The sequence below is a fragment of the Heterodontus francisci genome, chromosome 16 (assembly GCF_036365525.1).
Source record: "Heterodontus francisci isolate sHetFra1 chromosome 16, sHetFra1.hap1, whole genome shotgun sequence".
NCBI lineage: Eukaryota > Metazoa > Chordata > Chondrichthyes > Heterodontiformes > Heterodontidae > Heterodontus > Heterodontus francisci.
This window is the reverse complement of record NC_090386.1, coordinates 78,898,369-78,919,517: the sequence shown is the minus strand read 5'-3', so window position 1 is coordinate 78,919,517 and position 21,149 is coordinate 78,898,369. Positions and strand designations below refer to the sequence as shown.

General features: G+C 44.8%; 1 protein-coding gene across 7 annotated transcripts in view; it reads left to right on the top strand.

Annotated features, from left to right (window-relative positions):
* slco4a1 (solute carrier organic anion transporter family, member 4A1) overlaps positions 1–21,149 on the top strand; it is a 205,568-nt gene that overhangs the window by 54,521 nt on the left and 129,898 nt on the right. The window contains exon 1 of one of the 7 annotated variants that reach the window (XM_068048433.1): positions 816–871. The exons of the other annotated variants lie outside the window; for them this stretch is intronic. The gene's annotated coding sequence lies outside the window, so the exon portion shown is untranslated. Of the gene's footprint in view, positions 1–815; positions 872–21,149 lie in introns of those variants that run through there. 7 annotated transcript variants of the gene reach the window in all.

The following is a 21,149-nucleotide window of genomic DNA, read 5'->3' as shown; positions in this document are numbered from 1 at the left end:
GAATGTTATAAAGTGAAATTTGATACGAAACCACAAAAGCAGTTGTTGGGACTGATGACCAAAAGCTTGGTCAAAGAGGTAGCTTTTAAGCAGTGTCTTAAAAGAGGAAATAGAAGTAGAGAGGCGGAGAGGTTTAGGAAGGGAATTCTAGAGATTAGGGCCTTGGCAGCTGAAGGCACAACCACCAATGGTGATGCAATTAAAATCAGGGATGCCCAAGAGGCCAGAATTAGAGGAGTGCAGATAACTCAGAAGGCTGTAGGGTTGGGGGCTGTAACAACCAGGTGAGAAAAGGGTCTAGGGGTTCCCTCTCTGCCTTTGCCTGGTTTAATACAGGGTTTAATTTTAAAAACAGTGTTTTAGCTCCCTCTCAGTGAACCCTTTGTTCACCGCTTTCCAATTGTAAGGCAAAGAAATCAATTAGACAGGTTTTCTTAGATTTAAACAAGAAAGGTGGAAGTTTATTAACCTTAAACTCTAATCTGGTTAACGACTACGAATACACGACACGAGCATGCTAGCATGTATATGCGATAAACATACACGCAGATTAGTGATGGAAAAAGTAGAAAGAATAAAGGGGAAAAGTTTGAGGCAATAGCTGGGTGTATTTACTGTTCTTTGGGTTCAATGTGGAGTCTTTGGTTGCCCGGTAAGTCCTGCTGTTCATTGGTGCCCATTGCACGCTTTAACTTGTTTCAGTTGAGTCTTTTCTCTCTTGAAGTGTAAGCGACTTCAGTGGGTCCGCAGGCTTATGAGAAAACGAGAGGGAGCCCAGCCAGGAAAGAGGCTCCCTTGTTCCAGATTCAGTTGCAATCTGTCTTCAAACTGTCCTGTGAGCACAATTCAAAACTTCCAAGTTGGCCAGCAGGTTAGTTATGTGACTAATCCCTTATTTGGGAACAACCGCTCCTGTGGTTTGTGGATTTCAAAGTTCTCAGTGTGGGGGGCGGTGGTGGGGGCTGTAGTGCTGTCTCTTACACCAACAAGATGTGGATCACCATTGCCCAGCCCAATCTCTGTGAATTGAATCAGTGAGCAATTCTTTTGACTCTCCAAGCACTGTCTTAGTATGCAAATGTTTTCCCAGCCACTGTTGATCTCTTTAAATAAGTCATCTCTTCACTCCAGCCACAGTTTAACATTGATGTTCAGATGACAAAATTAATATGCCTCATTCGTGACAGGTGAAGGTCTTCATGACTGGTGATTATAGAGGTAGGGAAGGTCATGGCCATGGAGGGATTTGAAAACTGAGATGAGAATTTTAAAATCAAGACACTGCTTAACCGGGAGCCATTGTAGGTCAGCAAGCAAAGGCATGATGGGTGAGGGGACTTGTTGTGAGTAAGGACATGAGCAGCTGAGTGAACAGTTCCCTGTTTCTTTTATAAGTAGTTTGCAGGGTATTGCACCTGTTAACTTTTCTTCTCCTTCACTTCTGAGGAAGTGCCGGGCCTTGGTTTGCTGGATCCTTCTTTGACATTTTGTTGGCCAGAGTTCAAAACCTTTATGACATGTAATCTGTTTTAAACCTTTGCTGTGGTAGATTTGTGCCTCACCATTGTGTAGAAGCTGAATATGTTATCTGAGCCAAAAATATGTTGACTTAACATGAAGTTACATCTAAAAAGTCAAATTTCATTTCACATAAAATACTAACTGCACTGAGCTAAGGCACAGCTTGGAATTGGCTTAGGTACAAACACTATAACTGGCTGCTCCTTTCTTGATTTTCTGAGCAATTAAAAGTGAAGAGGGAAAATGCTGGTTGAGAGGTTCAAAAAAAGTACTTACCTTTGTTTTAAGGTGATGTAGCTGGTGTTAAAATTTTATAGGCTGGTACAAAAACACCACATCATAAGGGGATCATCACTAAGGCAGGAATATAAACATATGGTTAGGTCTGTGAGTGGGTGCCTGAGCTGAAAGTAGACTTTGAATTTAGATACTTCTCTCCCCACCATGATTTCTATCCATGTTGGATCCCTGGTGACTCAAGGTCCCTGGTGTCCTGCATTACAATGGGTATAAATCATGTGTTTCTCTCAATTACATTGGATTATAATGTATCTGTCCATTTATACAAAGGGGTATTATAAAGCCCACCCTTTAAAGAGCCAGGATGACTAAAGATTCAAATTGCAGCCTGTTGCCATTGCATCAAAAATCTTGCCAGCCTGGGAATTTCTGGCCTCAGACATGAAGCACTAGATATTGTGACGGTAAAGTGGGAGAATTGAAAATACTGTAGTAATGGGCTTTTGTTAAGCCACAGGGAACTTTTAATTCTTCAGGCAATATGTAAAATCACATATATTACACACAGAAACAGGCCATTCGGCCCATCAAGCCTGTACAGGCGTATGAACCATTTAACAGAACCTTACTCTTCCTACTTCCTTTTTATATTCTACTTTAGCAAGCAACTATTTAATTCCCTTTGAAAGAATAGTCTCTGAACAATAGATTGTGGTGGAGAACGCCAAAAAATCGGTGCCATGAGAATGGAAGTTGTAAAATAAAGATTGCAGTACATTCTTCCACAGATAATTCCAAACAGTTGGCAGGTCAGAGATGATGTGATATTGAATTCTTTATTTGTGCTGTTATTGTGGCAATCAAAAGACAAATTCTGGCCTTTTAATCTTTCTGCAAACATTGGGCATACGTCTGTATACTGAACATCGAATTTTAAACCTAGGACAGACAAGATCTGAAAAATTGTAAAGTAAATATCACCATTGGTATGCCGTTAAGGAGCCACAAAATACATTGAATTTTCTTGGGAGATTTTTAAAGAACAGTTTATATATTGTCATCTCTTAGGTTTTAACTTCAGTCTGTACATGGGCACAAGAGTAGGCCAGTAAACCCCTCTCACCTGTTCTGCCATTCAAAGTAATCATGGCTGATCTGTGACCTAGCTGCATAAACCCTCCTTTTCCCCATATCCCTTAATACCTTTGGTTAACAAAAATTGATCTATCTCGGAATTAAAATTAATAAATGATTTCGCATCAAGTGCCGTTTTCAGAAGGGAGTTCTAAACTTCTAGCAGCCTTTGCATGTAGAAGTGTTCCCTAACTTCATTCCTGAAAGCCTGAAAATCTACAGTCAGGTCTATTTTTTTTTTCCTTCGTTCGTGGGATGTGGGCATCACTGATATTTATTGCCCATCCCTGATTGCTCTTGAGAAGGTGGTGATGAGCCGCCACCTTGAACTGCTGCAGTCTGTGTGGTGTAGGTATACCCATAGTGCTATTAGGAAAGGAGTTCCAGAATTTTGACCCAGCAACAGTGAATATTGTTCCAAGTCAGGATGATATGTGACTGTGGGCACTTGCATTTGGTGGTGTTTCCCTTGTCCTTCTAGGTGGTAAAAAAAGTCACAGGTTTGGAAGGTACTGTAGAAGGAGGCATGGTGAGGTGCTGCAGTGCATCTTGTAGATGGTACACACTGCTGCCACTGTGCATTGGTGATGAAGGGAGTGAATGTTTAAGTTGGTGGATGGGGTGCCGATCAAGCGGGCTGTTTTTTTCTTGGATGGTGCTGAGCTTCTTGACTGTTGATGGAGCTGCACTCATGTAGGCAAGCGGAGAGTATTCCATCACACTCCTGACTTGTGCCTTGTAGAAGTTGGACAGGCTTTGGGGAGTCAGGAGGTGAGTTACTTGATGCAGAATATCCAGCCTCTGACCGGTTCTCGTAGCCACAGTATTTATATGGCTGGTCCAGTTCTGGTCAATGGTAATCCCCAGGAAGTTGATGTCCCCAAGTCCTGGCTTCCCCAATCAGTAGAAATAGTTTCTTAGCTTCTCTCTGCCGACTCTGTCAGTTCAGCATAACATCTTGAAAACTTAGATTTTTTTTCTAGCATGGAAAGGGCCATTTGGCCCAATAGGTATATGCTGATTTTTATGTTCCGCACGAACCTCCTCCCACTTCATCCTACTCTATTATCATATCTAAAGATGGCACCTTCAGCAGTGCAGCAGTACCTCAGTACTGCATTCGAGTGTCAGTCTAGATTTCTGTTCTCAGGTCTTTGGAATAAGGCTTGAACCCACAACCTTCGACCTTAGAGGTGGAAGTGCTGCCACGGAGCCACAGCTAACACCCGTTGCATATTACCTGGATTCATGTAGTAATGGCTGCTGTTTATTTTCTAAACCCTAATCCAAGTCCGATAGCTGTACTTGTACTTGATTCAAACTTTAATATTGCAAAGTCATAAGTTTGTAATATTTGTTTATTGGGAAAGTCCCTTTTTATTCCCATACATCTGTCAATAATTAGTTGCATGACGGCAGACAACTTCTTGGCTTGGATGGAGCATGGAATCTTTCAGTCTTCAGCTTAGTTATTGAAACGTTATGAATTAATATTTGCACATTAACTTGCTGTGAGAAACAACCCAGGAGTTCAGATTGTTTTGTTTAAAATGGATGAACACTATCAACTGCTGTAATAATCTGAAAATAGTCATTGGGCAATTAGACAACAGATAAACTTTGGGGACAATGGTGGGGGAGGTGGAGGTTTCCTTGAGGGGCTGGGAGGAGCATTCGTGGCCCACAGGGAGTGTTAGAAAAGGCACTTAATTATGTGGAGCCAGAAACTCCCACCTCTAATTCTCTGTCCTGTTTTTTGAGCCTTGGGAAACCCAAGCAGCAGCAGCAGTTAAATTTAAGTTGAGCTCCCAATTGCACTGCGGAAGCCTGATTTATATATGTTAATAAAGTGCCCCTCCTTTCCGACGGTCCTTCTGGCGCCGGTGGCCGCCCTTGTGGTGAGACCTCCGCTGCCCTCACCAATGGGCACGCTTGCTCACCGGGCCCGGCAATCCCGACCCCACTTACCATGGCCCCACGGTCTCCTCCATCTTTGCTGCCCTGGGCCTCCTGCAGTACCGGCAGTGGCTACCACTCCCGGTGGTGCTTCTGGTACTGCTGAGCTATTGGCCCTCCAATTGGCTGGCAGCTCCTGGGATGGGATCTTGTCCCTAAAAGAGAAGACGTCCCCGATGGCGGGCAATTCATTTCCTGCCCATCATTAAATTTGGCTGGGGATCTGATCAAGGGCCGAGGTGGGCTCACTGCCCCACCTTACCCCCCCCCCCCCCCCCATCTTCTAGCCCATTGTTGCTATGTTTGGTTGGTATGCTGCCACCTTAATATACTTAGTTAGTCAAGCTTAGAGAGACTCCTTCATCTTGAGTACTTAGAATATTAACATTTATTACATTATGACTATGTCCAGCTCCACACCAGTCTGTGAGACTCCTCTGAAGCTATGCTGCATCTCTCTTCAAGTCTCTCTCACATGTGATCTCTTGCATCATCATGGTAGGAGGTATTCTTTACACATTCTTAACATTAACCCTTTCAGACCCTTATACTACTGTCGGGACACCCATTGTCAATATAAAATTCAGCCCAATGACTCTACTCAGAGACAATTGTAAATTAGAAGTTGACCTGTGTGTCTTTTTGCTTGAATAAGTCATATATAACTGTATGGAAATTTTACAGAGTTTTCTCCCGTTTCTCCCAAAAAGTATTTCTTCTGCTTTTATATTATACTCTCCCTTATATTTTATGGTCTGCCTCTTATGTCCCATTTCTGATCTAACCCCTCCATTTATTCTCTGCCTTTTGAGGTATACCCTGTTCACTGCTAGTCAGAATGCATTTAACTTGCACCTTTTTTTTTATTTCCAAAATATACTTTATTCATAAACATCTGTAAAAATTACATTGCCAGACAGTTTCCAAACAGCACCAAAAAATACAAACATTGCAAGGGAGATCAGTTTCCTTCAATACTGTCATGAGTTCCTTCCCAACCCTTCCTTTTCACAATTGTCATGTCAATTACAGTTTTACAGTTACAGCAATTGAGAATATTAACGATACAGTTCGAGGGGTTTCCCATGGATCCAGCCCCTCAGTCCAGCTTGGTGGGGGAACCTTACACTGTGGTCTTTCCCCATTGAGCCTTTGCTGCGGCTGCCCCAAGCTTTAGTGCGTCCCTCAGCACGTAGTCCTGGACCTTGGAATGTGCCAGTCTGCAACATTCGGTGGTGGACAACTCTTTGCGCTGGAAGACCAGCAAGTTTCGGGCAGACCAAAGGGCGTCTTTCACCGAATTGATAGTCCTCCAGCAGCAGTTGATGTTTGTCTCGGTGTGCGTCCCTGGGAACAGCCCGTAGAGCACAGACTCCTGTGTTACAGAGCTGCTTGGGCTGAACCTTGACAAAAACCACTGCATCTCTTTCCACACCTGCTTTGCAAAGGCACATTCCAGGAGGAGGTGTGCGACCGTCTCTTCCCCACCACAGCCAACGCGGGGGCACTGTGCGGAGGGGGCCAGACTTCGGGTGTGCATGAAGGATCTGATGGGGAGGGCCCTTCTCACCACCAGCCAAGCTACGTCTTGGTGCTTGTTTGAAAGTTCTGGTGATGAGGCATTCCGCCAAATGACTTTGACGGTCTGCTCGGGGAACCATCCGACATGATCCACCGTTTCCTTTTCCCGTCGGGCCTTGAGGACATTCCGTGCAGACCACTGCCTGATGGACCGGTGGTCAAAGGTGTTTTCCTGCAGAAACTGCTCCACGAAGGATAGGTGGTACGGCACCGCCCAACTGCACAGAGCGTTCCGCGGCAATGTGACCAGGCCCATCCTTCGCAACACCGGGGACAGATAGAACCTCAGCACGTAGTGACACTTGGAGTTTGCGTACTGGGGATCTACACACAGCTTGATGCAGCCGCACACGAAGGTAGTCATCAGGATGAGGGCCACGTTGGGTACATTTTTCCCGCCCTTGTCCAGAGATTTGAACATCGTGTCCCTCCGGACCCGGTCCATTTTAGATCCCCAGACGAAGCGGAAAATGGCTCGGGTGACTGCCACGGCGCAGGAGTGGGGTATGGGCCAGAACTGCGCCACGTAGAGCAACAACGTGAGCGCCTCGCACCTGATGACCAGGTTCTTACCCACAATGGAGAGAGATCGCTGCCCCCACATGCCCAACTTTTGTCGTACCTTGGCTACTCGCTCCTCCCATGTTTTGGTGCACGCCCCGGCCCTTCCGAACCATATCCCCAGCACCTTCAGGTAATCTGACCTGACGGTGAAGGGGACAAAGGATCGGTCAGCCCAGTTGCCAAAGAACATGGCCTCGCTCTTGCCGTGGTTAACTTTGGCTCCCGAGGCCAGTTCGAACTGGTCGCAGATGCTCATCAGTCTGCGCACGGACAGCGGATCCGAGCAGAAAACGGCGACGTCATCCATGTACAGGGAGGTTTTGACCTGAGTGCCTCCGCTGCCTGGGATTGTCACCCCTCTTATGCTCGCATCCTTCCTAATAGACTCAGCAAAGGGTTCAATACAGCAAACAAACAAGACCGGGGACAGAGGGCAGCCCTGTCTGACTCCAGATTTGATCGGGAAACTTTCCGATTCCCACCCGTTGATTAAGACTGCGCTACTGATGTTTGTGTAGAGCAGTTGGATCCAATTGCAGATTCCCTCCCCAAACCCCATTTTGGAAAGCACGTCCATCATGTAGGTGTGCGATATCCTGTCAAAAGCCTTCTCCTGGTCCAGGCTGATGAGGCAGGTGTCCACCCTCCTGTCCCGTACGTAGGCGATCGTATCCCTGAGTAGCGCGAGACTATCAGAGATCTTCCTGCCGGGTACAGTACAGGTCTGATCGGGGTGAATCACCAACTCCAGAGCAGACTTGACTCGACTGGCTATGACTTTGGACAGAATCTTGTAGTCAACATTAAGCAGTGAGATGGGCCGCCAATTTCTGATTTCTGCCCTCTCCCCCTTCTGCTTGTAAATGAGGGTGATGATGCCTTTTCTCATGGATTCTGACATGCTGCCGGCCAGGAGCATACTCTCGTATACTTCCAGCAGGTCCGGGCCGACCCAGTCCCACAGGGCCGAGTACAACTCGACCGGTAAGCCGTCGCTCCCGGGAGTTTTACTCGTCTCGAAAGACTCGACGGCCTTTGTCAGCTCGTCCAGAGTTAGCAGCTTGTCCAGTCCCTCCCTCCTGCTGTCATCTAAGACCTCTGTGATAGATGACAGGAAGGACTGGGAGGCTCTGCTGTCTGTGGGCTTCGCGTCATACAGCCCAGCATAAAAGGATTTGCTGATCCTTAGTATGTCGGACTGCGAAGACGTTACCGAGCCATCTTCTTCCTTCAGGCTGCTGATAACAGAGCTCTCTCTGTGTACCTTTTGGAAGAAGTAACGCGAGCACGTCTCATCCTGCTCGATGGAGCGGACTCTGGACCGGAAGATGATCTTGGAGGCCTCCTTGGCAAAGAGCGAGGCCTGCTGGCTCTTCACCTCTTGGAGGTCCTCCTTGACCTCAACCCCCATTGACTGCAACCGGAGTAGATTTTGCATAATTTTCTGGAGTCGGGACAGTTCCCTCTGTCTCTCTCTCGCCTTCTGAACACCTTTGTGGATGAAGAACCTCTTGATGTTCTCCTTAATCGCTTCCCACCAGTGAACTGGAGACTCAAAGAGGGGTTTCACGGTCCTCCAACCTTTGTAATAATCCCTTTTGAGTTCCTCAACGTTCTCTGGGGTCAGCAGTGTCGCATTGAGCTTCCACGTCCCTCTGCCAACCCGCTGGTCGTCCTGTAAGTGACAGTCGGCCAGTAAGAGGCAGTGGTCGGAGAAGAACACCGGCTTGATGTCGGTGGATCCGACCGTGACAGCACGGGACACAAACAGGAAGTCAATCCTGGAACGGGCAGACCCGTCCGATCTTGACCATGTGTATCTGCGCTGCGCTCCGTCTGCAGGTTTGCTGAAGACGTCGTGCAGTTTGGCATCCTTAACTGTTTCTATTAGGAATCTGGACGTAGCGTCCAGTTTGCTGTCGTCACTGCCGGATCGTCCAGCCGCATCGATGATGCAGTTGAAGTCACCGCCTAGGATGACCGGCCTGGACGTCGCCATCAGCTGTGGGAGCTGCTGGAAGACGGTCAGCCGCTCGCTGCGTTGTACCGGGGCGTACTCGTTGATCAACCGGAGCGGAGCGTTGTTGTACATCACGTCTGCTACGAGGAGGCGGCCGCCCACCACCTCCTTAACTTCGGAGATGGTGAAGTTACCTCCCCGCAGCAGAATACCCAGGCCGGAGGAACAGCAGTCATTACCCCCCGACCACCTAATCCATTTTGCATTTCAAATACCTCCTACTGTCAGTCTATTATTTCATCAGCCAAGTCTTTTCAACTAAACTAAGCTGGTCCCTTTTCATGTCAATGAGTTTGGCTAACTTCCAGTCCAGCTCGACTGGAGGAATGTGGAATGTTGATCAGAATCTTCTTGTTTCTCCCAGTTTACTGCAGGATAGCTGAAGTCTCTGTTACCATTCTAAATTGCCTCAAAACTCTTGCTCATTATTCAGTCATTTTTTAAAATGCTCCTAATATGGTAACAATCATTAACATTCTATGCAGACAGACTCTGTCTGAGAGCTACATCAATTTAAAAGCTTCAACTTCCATGACTGTCATTATCCCTTTTAATTAATAAGGCAATTCTTCCCTTTTGTAGTTGAAATATTTAGATCCCGGCCCCGTCTCACTGAATCAAAGCCATCACGCCTACATTGATACGTCATTCCATTTCAAATAGGGCAGTTAGTTCCATGACTTAATTTCTAATAAAAGCAAAATACTGCGGATGCTGGAAATCTGAAATAATAACAAGAAATGCTGGAAATATTCAGCAGGTCTGGCAGCATCTGTGGAGAGAGAAGCAGAGTTAATGTTTCAGGTCAGAAGAAGGGTCACTGACCTGAAGCGTTAACTCTGCTTCTCTCTCCACAGATGCTGCCAGACCTGCTGAGTATTTCCAGCATTTCTTGTTTTTACTTAATTTCTAATACTTTGCTGACTCTCAAATTCTTACTCTGTATCAGTGTCCTTTCTTTTTTTATTATCTTTCTCTCTAACCCCTCTCCTATCTGTCCAAAGGTATATCTGCTCATTTCGCCTCCTTGAGTTTACCATTATAGATTAATTTTCTCATTTAATACTTAATTTTTTTAGGATTTCCCTGTATGCTCTAAGATTTGGGTTATTTAGGCCATCTGTCAGCCAGTAAGCCTCCCTTTGAGCAACTTCCAACAAAAATAAACTTTAATACAATACACAAGGTGAATTGTTCCTTCATTGTTTTACTGACTCTCTAAGAACATTGATACTAGTTGAGTTTGTGTAAAGTTCATCCATCTGTTGATATTTTAAAGTACTTGTCCCAATGAACTATGATCTTGGCGTACAAAATAACTTGGGAACAAAAGATGCTCCATTTCAAAGTCATGTGAAGCTCTTTGAATTATGATCAGACGTTTCGTAAATGCATTTTGCCCTGCATTATAAGGATAGTTCGAATAAAAGTTGGGAATAATTTAAGAAAATAAGAGGCTCACGGTACTAATAAAGAGCTAAAATGAATTAATGTTTGAAAGGGATATATAATGAGAGTACACAAAAGGAATGAGTCAAAGGTCAAATATAATTTAATGTTTCCAACTTTTCAAAGTTTTTATTTTATTTTATTTTGGCAAAGCCCATTTTTACATTTAACTGGAAATGTGTGCTCAATTTAAGAGTAAGCCAAATGTAGGAAGACGAAGTGATTTGTCTTTGAGATATTAATGTACAGTTTCTTTGTTACTTGAACAGTTGTTGAAGGTTATTACATAGTGCAAATTGTGATAGGCAATTCAATATTTCTGGAATTGTATGGGTTAGTATGCCTATGAAATGACTATGCAAGCTGGCAGATTGCTGTAAAAACACAACTTGTTCACAAACAGCTTTCAGGGAAGGGAACCCGCTACCCCATCCGGTTCCACGAAATGTGGTTGACTCTTAAAGCCTTGAGGGCAACTAGGGCTGGTCAAATAAATGTTACCATGCTGGCGTCACTATATGCCAAGACCAATTTTTTGATCTATCAAGACAGAACTTTAATTTACAACTTGTGACTAAAATATAGTTATGGTTGAGCACTTTAAAAGTGGACAATTGAAATTTTGGGCTGATGATGGTTTATTTGTGAGGAATCATTAGCAACTATTTGACCAATTAGTTGTAAACATCAATCATGTAGGAACTATGCAGTGACTAATGTGCCACTGATGGTGTCTCTGTGGCAGATAAGGCTGCACTTTATCCTCTGTTTCACTCCAATTAGGATTCAGTGGTGGTACGATTCAGGTTTATTACCAGAACTTGCTGGAGCTTGATTGACTATATGTTTTGTGGGTTAGGCTGACGTTTTCAGTGTACTTGGAGAAGACATTGTACGGCTGCTTTGGCTTTCCTGTTGATTTACTTTACTAATAGCAGAATTTTCAATGACCCATCACAATAATTATAAACTTGCTTCAAAAGGTCTTTCCCCGAGCATAGCCATCAGTGCCATTGGGGAAGGTTGAGGCTGCACAAGCACGCCACTGTTGTAGTGTTGCTTGGAAGTATTTTGGTGGTATATGGCTCCTCAATTAACTTTTCTCCTTGCATAGGCTTTCTGTAGATTTCACACTAATAAATGGCTGAACTTTTATTGTATGTTTTAGTTATTATTTGATTTGGGCATTTTGGAGGGTTAAAGTCTCGATATTGCTTGTCTTATCTTGTTGTCCTTTTGCCCTCCACAGTCTTTACTTTCTACACATGATGCATTGCCAAGAGACAAGCAGGTAGCTGCCATAATGCCACTAGGAAGAGAGTAAGAATATCCTGGTATGATTGCCGTTTATTTGGTTTTCCTCTCCCGGTGGGTAATCGCCGAGCTGTCGGCAGCATTAGTAGGCCAGTCTCTTCAGCTGGCTGCTATTCTCCACTTCATAAAGATTCCTATTAACTGGGGAGATAAAAACTATTTCCAAAAAGGAATTTTCCATGTCACTTATGTCTTATTTTGCATTCCAAGTAAATTGCTCGCTTTCCTGCTCATTTTGGTTGGAAATTGTTCAAGAGGAGGCTTGTTGGCTGATGGATGGCCCAAGTAGGATGTTTCTGGTTTTGCTTTTTCTTACAGCTTTCATCTGTTGCTATTCAGCTCACAGTTCTTATAAATGTGTCATTTACAAGAACTGAACTTAAAAGCAATAGAATTATAACACAAGGTAATCACATTTTTTCCCACTGCACTGTCATCTATTAAATGCCTTGTTCAATTTCCAAATTTCCTCAACCATTGATGTCTTTGTTAACTTTCTTTGTGAAAGTTACTGATTTTTTTTTAAAGTACACAAAATAGATTATTGGATTAGAAGTGGGGTATTATTAGATTTGCGTCACCTGTGAAACAGTACTGTAAGTGAAAAGCTATTTGGCTTTTTTACATTAGATAGCTCAAGTAACTTTTTTGCGACAAGTTGATAATACCAGCAGATCTCCTGTGGTGTTGCTCAGTGTGAATAGGAGGATCTGTTATTGAATAATGAGCATTATACCATGTAAGGTACATGCTACATATTTAGGTCCTGTGGAATTGTTCATGGACAAAATTCATGGTTGTGAATTCAGGCTGGAGTGAATGGAGGGGCTGGAATGGCACACAGCAGGCAATGAAATTGATGGAGCTTAGAAATTTCTGTCTTGAATGTGTTATATTTACGCTGGGTTGCTGGATATTGTGTATATATATATATGATTTATCTCAGAGCAATGCAGATATCATACTTGTATTAAATCACCAACTGGTTTGTTTACTCTAAAATATAATAGTTCTTACATGATCCCAATACAGTATCTCCTCAGAGCAGTGTGTTTTCTTTTGCTATAGAACCTTCTATTTTCAGTTTTACCTTCTAAGTTCCACCCGTAGGCTTAAGCAATCAAGCACAGTGAACACATATAACTGGACAGACTAATACAATCAAACTGAGATCAATCAAACACTACAGGATGGATTTTACAGCCCCCCCCCCCCACCCCGACGTCGGGTGTTGTGTGGGGGACTGGAAAATGCTTCTGGCAGAGGCCCGCCATGGGCCTCAATGCCGGGAGGGCCCGGCCCGATATTGCTGGTGCCAGCGAGATCTTGTGGCCCCCCCCCCCGCCCCCCCACCGCTCGGCGATGGGAGCAGAACTTAAACATTTAAAGAAATGCAAATAAATGAATTAATCACTTACCTGCTTCTGCCGTCCATCCCACTCCGATATTGGTGATGGTGGCCGGCACTCCCACACCTTAGGATCTCTGTTTGGAGATCTGATGTGGGACACTGGTGGGGGGGATGGAGGGGGGAGCAGGTAAGTATTTCAGTGCAGGGAGGCGGGGGCGAGTGGGGTCCAACTAATCTGATTGGTGTTGGGGATGGTGGTAATGGTGAAGATTGAAGTTTATGAACTTTGGGGGGGAAGATCAGGTACAAAAAGTAAGTAATTTTGTGGGAGAAGTGGGCAAAGAATGAATTGTGTGGTTATTGGGGGCAGGGCTGGGAGAGGGGCGAGAAACATTTATTTGATTTTTTAAAATAAATTTTAAATGACTATCTCTTTAAATATTTAAACTAAATGGAAGAGTTCGAAGCCCTATAAAAATGGCCTCGCGCCTGCGCAGTGGCGCCAGACACTATTGCTGGGGACGGACCGCCCGCCCCCTCCACATCTTCAGGGAGGGGCGTGGTCTGCCTTGGCCATTTAAATGAGCTGCCGCGACTAATATTGCAGTGGCTCTATGAAGTGCTGCCTGTGCGTGCGGGCTGCCATTGTTTAATCGGCGGCGGCAATGTAAAATCCAGCCCTACATTTTTCTCCCGATTGACGAAAGACATTATTTTTGAATTAAAGTATTCTAAACAACAAACATATATACATCAAGTTATTTCTTAGTGTTCAACTTGTCTGTTTTCTCTAAGTACAGAAATAGTCTTTAAGATAGGAAGGTCTCTTAGGTCAATGCATAGTCTAAGTTCACCATTTTTTCATGGTGCAATGACTAGATTTGATACCCACAACGATGAGTCGATTCTTTCAATTATACCATCTGCTTTGAGTCATTTCAGCTCCTGTGACACTTCAGCACAGATTGCAAATGGCAACTGTCACAAAGTTTGCGAAACTGGTGGAATTGATGTGTCAACGTGAGGAGCATGACAGTATCCTTTGATCTCCCCAAATCCAGTAAATAAGAAAAGATACTGGTGTGTATAATCTGCATTATCAATCCCATTAATGTGTGCTCCGGTGGGGTCAGTGAGTTTGAATCCAAGCCTATGGAAAAGGTTTAACCCATAAGGCTTTGGCTACTAGCTACATAGAAAGTGAAGCTGTCTCGGGTGACATTTTTGTAGTATTTTGGAACTGTGATTGTCCCCGAAACTGGAATGATATTGTCGTCATAATCTTGAAGAGTGTCTATTGCAGGCGTGAGAGAGAATTGCGAAAAATACTGATGGTAGAGTTTGTCACTCCAAATAGATACTTTTCGCGCCAACATCGATAAAAAAATGACACTGAGAGGCCTGCGATCTCGACTGACCACTCCTTAAAGTGATTTGATGCTTTACATTTTGTGATGGTAAATACATGTTGTACCTCATTCTCAGGAAGACACTCCCTCCTGTGACGAACCAATTAAGTCTTTCTTTGACAAGCTGCACATCTTTGCAAAATGGTTCCACTTTAAACATGAGTTGCATGTTCTTCCTCGAGCTGGACATGGTGTTGTGACTTGATGAGAATTTCCACAATTTGGGCACAGTTTTGAAGGTAACTGAAGGGACATATTTTGATGAGGTTGTTGAAGACTTCTTGTTTTTAACCCTTGCACTGAGGCTAGTTGGGCAAGCTGTGTCTGCAACCCAGAGTTTAAGGGAGCATGTGTGTGCAATCTCTCAAATCTAACATAGCAGATTCGATCTGTACTGCCAAGGGTGTTATGGTTTTTTCCCAGGTTAAATCATCATCCTGAATGAGAAGACATTCCCTAATTTGTGGAATTGAAGTCTTTTTCATTAATTGGTCACAAATTAGCTCGTTGGTTAGTGTGCCAAATTTACATGTAGCCGCCATGGCTGCAATGCTGTTGCGTATTGTTTAATGGGCTCACTATGTCCCTGGGATCGCTGGTGGAATGCGAACCGCTCTATCACACTTTTCTTTGGGCCAAAGTATTTTTTGAGAGCACTTACCGCCGTTTCAAATGTAGCCGTATCTTCTGTGAGCTGCTCGAAGACTCACTGGCCTTCTGCTCCTAGACAATGTACAAGTATCGCTTTCTTACAGTTCGCTGCTATATCTGGGATGCCCATCCCCGTAGTGAGTAAGTAGGTCTTGAACTCCGAACTCCATCGTTTCCAGCACAAGGGAGGATTTCCTGGCGCTGGAAGAAAGGCTCTGGAACTAATAACATATTTTGGTGAATCATCCTCGTCGTCACGTTTTTGTTATGTTTACATCGGGTTGCTGGTTATAGTATGTATATCTGATTTACCTGAAAGCAATGCAGATAACAAATATTGAAAGACCAACTGGTTTATTTACAGCACTCTAAAATATGATAATTCTTACACCATTTCAGTACAATGGCTCCTCAGAGCAGTGTTTTCTTTTGCTGCAGAAACTTCTAGTTTCAGTTTTAACGCTTAAGCTCCAGCCATAGGATTAAGCAATCAAACACAGTGAACAGATAGGTGGACAGACTAATACAATCAAACCCAGATCAATCAAATGCTACAGGATCTAAGAGAACTTGGGAAGAGTCCCTTTGACCAAAGTGAGATGTAACAGTAAGATGTAACTTGGTACCACCTGCTGAAGGAGAATGGAAAAGCCATTTTGTGGGGTCTGGGAGCACTGAAGGAGACTCTAATTTGGCCATATAAATACACAAGGAGCTTGAAAAGAATAAGTAGGACAACTGGGATGGGCTGCAAAATTATACAGGAGCGCTGAAGCAATACATGAAAATCATTGAAGCTTGAAAAAATATTGAGGTTAGTCATTTCATGAATGTATAGACGATGGACTAATGGGTAGAAAACTGGCATGTGGGAAACGGGGGCAGGGGGAAGGCTGAAGTAAGGCTGGAGCTGGTGTGAAAAGCCGAGATAATACACGCCAGGTCAGGGAACAGAAAAAAAAACAAACTCATGGTCTGAAAGAGAAGTAGGCTTGCGGGTGTGAATTTTTTTTTTTACGGTATTATAAATTTTTATCTGTTGCCATCACAAAAACAGATTATCTGGTCTTATTATCACATTGCTATTTGTGTGAGTTTGCTGTGTGCAAATTGGCTTCTGCATTTCCTACATTATAACAGTGACATATTGTTTGCCTAGGCCTGTGCCCTGGATAGGACACTCCAGTTGATGTACACCCTGGGTGTAGTCCATTGTCTCTCGAGATGGACAGATGCCATGTCCATGTCCATATATTTCTGATGCAATGGAAAAACTTTACAATAACAGGGCACAGAGGAGGAAAGTTGAACAGTTTTGTTTTGATTACACAAAATGTGAAATGAATTCACATGGAGCAGTAAATATGCTTTGTGGTATTATATTCAGGAGGTTATTAGAAATTAGAAATATGTTTAGCATAAGCATATATTTGGTAGTCAGTTTGAAATAGGTGAAGGAATAGGTTAGTGCTGTAAGTTTTGTTTTACTGAAAACTGCTTAAGGTTTCATTTCTCTAGAAACAACATTCCTTTCTGCTCCTATCTTCTTCTTTTCTCCCTCTTTTTCTCCCTCGCCCTCTCTCTTACCCTCTCTCTCGCCCTCTGCATCTCCCAAATCTTCATCTCGATGCCCATCCCTCATTGTTTTGCCATCTCTCACCGATTGCTCCAGTCCTCCTGCACAAACATCATTCTATCCTCTCCACACTTTCCATTTCTCACATTCATAACTCTGTGCTTTCTCTCACTGCAGGAGAAGAGAACACAGAATACCAGGGGTGGCCCTCTAGTCATAACCACCCTGACCATTGTGGCGGAGGAGGAGGCATTAAATATCATCAGGGTGGCAGAGTCCATTGCCATAGACGATGGAGAGATGGAGGTTCCCACATATCTGGTGACAGAATTAGTTAGCAACACTGCCACAGTCGCACATGTTGAATTGCTGTCATCACAAACTGAAATATCAAAATCTGCACAATGTAGATTTTGAACACTTTCCACATCTCAGTTCTAATTTATGTCTTTCATCTCCCACTGGTCCTCCCAGGGTTGCGGAGGGGCTGGAGTGGGAGGAGGCGAAGGTGTCCTGAAAGGAGGATGCACTTTCTGAGGGAGCACCATCATGGGACTCGTACACTGTCCACCAGCGCAGATACGCACACCTCGGTGGGGACTCCAATAGAGATAGCTAGGTTGTCACATGGTGAGGTGCACATCATATGTGAGCAGGTGCTGGAGACAGGGACACCAGTGGAGAGTCCCTGTCCTAGGGTGCAGGACACTCAAAGCTCTCCTCAGCTGGATGCAGATTCTGACCCTCAAGGGTCATTCACGAAAGGACACCTCTGGAGCAGCAGTGGGAAATTTGCGTGTTTCTGCCAGCATTTCCAGAGGCACTGTGCACACTTGGAAAGAGATTGTAGGTGTCCGTCTCTACCATGAGTACCATAACGTCTCAGGCCTTTGTGCTGATGTCCATCTCCACACAGAGTGGCCACCTGCATGGAGAATCAGACACAGCAGGTAACCAAGTGAATACTTGCCCTCACCAATGGCCTACACACTCTGGCTGCCACTTTAAACAGGATGGAGGAAAGCCTCGCCTTGGCCATTCAGCGCCTCACTGAAGAGAAACAACAGCAGCTCTTGGCAAACGGATGTGCGGGTGGACCATGAGAGGAAAATTGGAGAAAGGACAAATGGAAGTCTTTTCTCAAGACAATCACACTGTTCATCGCTTTCTACACCTCATCTCTCAGGTGGAGATTCACATTGTCTTGCAGGCCCCCACCTGCCAAGTATGAGGCACATTAACTTTGTCATATGAGCATTGATTTTAAACTGTTGCTGGAGTGAAGAAAGGTCTTGTTTAAAAAAAATCACCAGACACTTAGCTGGAAAAACATTTGCATACTAACAGACAGTGTTCATGGAGACAAATGACTATTCCCTGCTCCAATTAACCCAGATGGATTTTGATCACCAGACATCGAAGGTGTAAGGAAGAGCATTCCAGAGACTGCTAAGGTGATACAATCCACAGAAGCCAGGACTGGTTAAACCAGCTGGCCACATGACTAACTGGCTGGTCCAGGGTTTTTTGAACTAGCCACAGAGTTTGAACTCAGAAAGACTGTTTGCTCCTGGACTGAGAAGACCTCTGCTGTCTGCTCCCATCTCTTTCTCACAAGCCTCTAAATCCACTGAAGACACGTGAACCTCGAGGGAGAAAAGTATCCTACATCGAACAAGGTTTAAGAAGAATACTGGGCCCCAACGAAAAGCAAGACCTACCTACACTCAAGGACTCTACAGCGAGCTGTAAGGACAGTAACCAAAACCACCTTCAGATATTGCCTCAAACTTTTCCACTTTATTTCTTCTCTTTTCTGTCTCTATCTGCATGTATCACATGTGCATACTAGCTTGGGTGCATCGCGCATCCATAGGCATTAACCAAATTAGAGTTTAAGTTTAATGAAGTTCAACCTGTCTTCTTTAAACCTAAGAAAACCTGTTTGGCTGGTTTCTTTGCCTTATAATCGGAAAGCAGTGAACAAGGATTCACCAAGAGGGAGCTAAAGACACGGTGTGTTTAAAATTAAACCCTGTTACGGTAAGACCAGGTGAAGGCTGAGCGGGAACCCGAGACCCTGGGCCATAACAACATGCTACCTCCCGTCCTGATGACCAAGTCTGCCCTTGCACAGGTACAGGTCGGGAGCCTCTTTGGCAGAGCCTCTCACAGGCTCCGAAAACCAGTAGATGTCCACCAAAGGCATCTCAGCTGTCATAGCAGGGGGAATGAGCAGCTTGCCTCTAGCTCTCCTGAAGCCACAATGCAAGCACCATGTAGGAGTAATAGAAAGCAGAAGAGAAGGCTTCTTAGTTATTGTTATAAACACCCAAGTGAATCCCTATCAATGTCATTATTTCTGTGAAAATGGAGGTGAATCAAACGCTTTATTTGAAACCTCCAGTGTATGCCAAGTTATTTGTGTCATCATCCTGCAGATTTGATTGGTCTAAGCATACCATATGACCATAGTCACAAAGGTGGATTTTTCCAGGCCTCTGGGGATGGGCTGGGAGGCAGGGGGACCCGTAAAATAGCAAGTGAAGGCGGGAGGGTGGTATGCCTGTCGTCTTTCTTAAGGTGGAGGCCAATTGAGCCACTTAAATGGCCAATTAAGGGTCTCTTCCCGCTAGCACTGGCATTTTACCAGCGGCGGGTGGGCCCTCCGCCATGTGGTGAGACCACCAGGTAAACCATGATGGCCTCCATGTGGGCTCGGTGGGAGGGTTTTGTCCTTCTATTTAGGCACTTTCTGGCTGACGGAACCCCTCCTCCCCCCCGCCACCGGTGGCAATGATCGCACCTCCCCACCCCTTGCCCAGGCCTGCCTGACTGACCCCAGACCCCATTTACCTGGTTGGGAGGGAGGGCGGTGTCATGGTGTCCCCTTCTTCCAGGTGTAGTGCCAGCAGTGGCCGCTGCTCCTGGTGTTGCTGCTGAGCTGTTGGCCATCTGATTGTCCAGCAGCTTCTGGGGGCGGTTGGCCATCTTTTAAAAGGATGGCAGCCCCACTGGCAACTAATTAGTTGCCTGACACCAGCAAAATGCATCCTGAGGTACCACAAATGGCCAAGTCCGGGTTGCCCCTGGCTTTCTGGCCTGTCGTCAGGACTTCCGCTACGAACATAATATTCAACCCTTAGTTACCAGAGACTAATCCTTGTACACCTCACTTTCTCGACAGCTCCTGGCCTTGACCTCCTCCTAATCTCACTCCTCTCATCTAGATCAAGCAGTTACCAGAGACTGTGATTTCTTTGCAGCCCCAGTCTCTCCCTTTCTTGCCATCTTAGCCTTAGCCTCCTCATTCCTTTTTATCTTCAGTCTAGGAACAAGCTCTTGAACCTACACTCTTGCTTCTTTTTGACCTGAGCCCTGTACTCTCCTAGATGTCAGTTTTTCCCCTTGCTCTTTGGCGTTGCAGCAATTCCCAAGCATTTAAATACCAGCCAGCACCATAGCATTGAATCTAATACAGTAACAACTAAAGACCATCCCAGGTCCCATCCTGGTCTGAGGAGAGAAGGAGACCATTCAGCTGATTGTCTCTGTGCTGGCTCTTCAGTAGAGCTGTGCAATTAGGTCCCCTCCCCTGCTGTTACCCCATAGCCCTGTGTTTTTTTTCCCTTCAAGTATTTATCTAATTCTTTTTTGAATGTTATTATTGAATCTGCTTCCATCACCTTTTCAAGCAGTGCATTCCTGGTCACAGCAACTTGCTGTGTGACCTGTCCCAACTCTTTATTTTAATGGTAATTCTCACTCCATATCTCAGTCCCTCATTTGTAGCCATATAGAAGGGCTCAAAGCGTGAAGCCTGGCATTCGATTTCCATAAGAAGAGAAAGAGAAGCAAATTTACAGAATCCATGAGAGAAATACCTGAGAGGCGACAGGGAAAGAGATTTGTTGACAGGAAATGTGTGAGCCATATGCAGAGAAAGAAAATGCATGAAGAGCAGTGGTTAGCACCACAGCCTCACAGCTCCAGGGACCCGGGTTCAATTCTGGGTACTGCCTGTGTGGAGTTTGCAAGTTCTCCCTGTGTCTGCGTGGGTTTTCGCCGGGTGCTCCGGTTTCCTCCCACCACCAAAGACTTGCAGGTTGATAGGTAAATTGGCCATTATAAATTGCCCTTGGTATAGGTAGGTGGTAGGGGAATATAGGGACACGTAGGGATGTGGTAGGAATATGGGATTAGTGTAGGATTAGTATAAATGGGTGGTTGATAGTCGGCACAGACTCGGTGGGCCGAAGGGCCTGTTTCAGTGCTGTATCTCTGAATAAAATAATTAAAACACAAAAGAACTGAAAGACAAACACAGAAAGGGGGGATTGGGAGACAAAATTAGCGTGAGGCCACCAATTCTCGGGTGAGAGA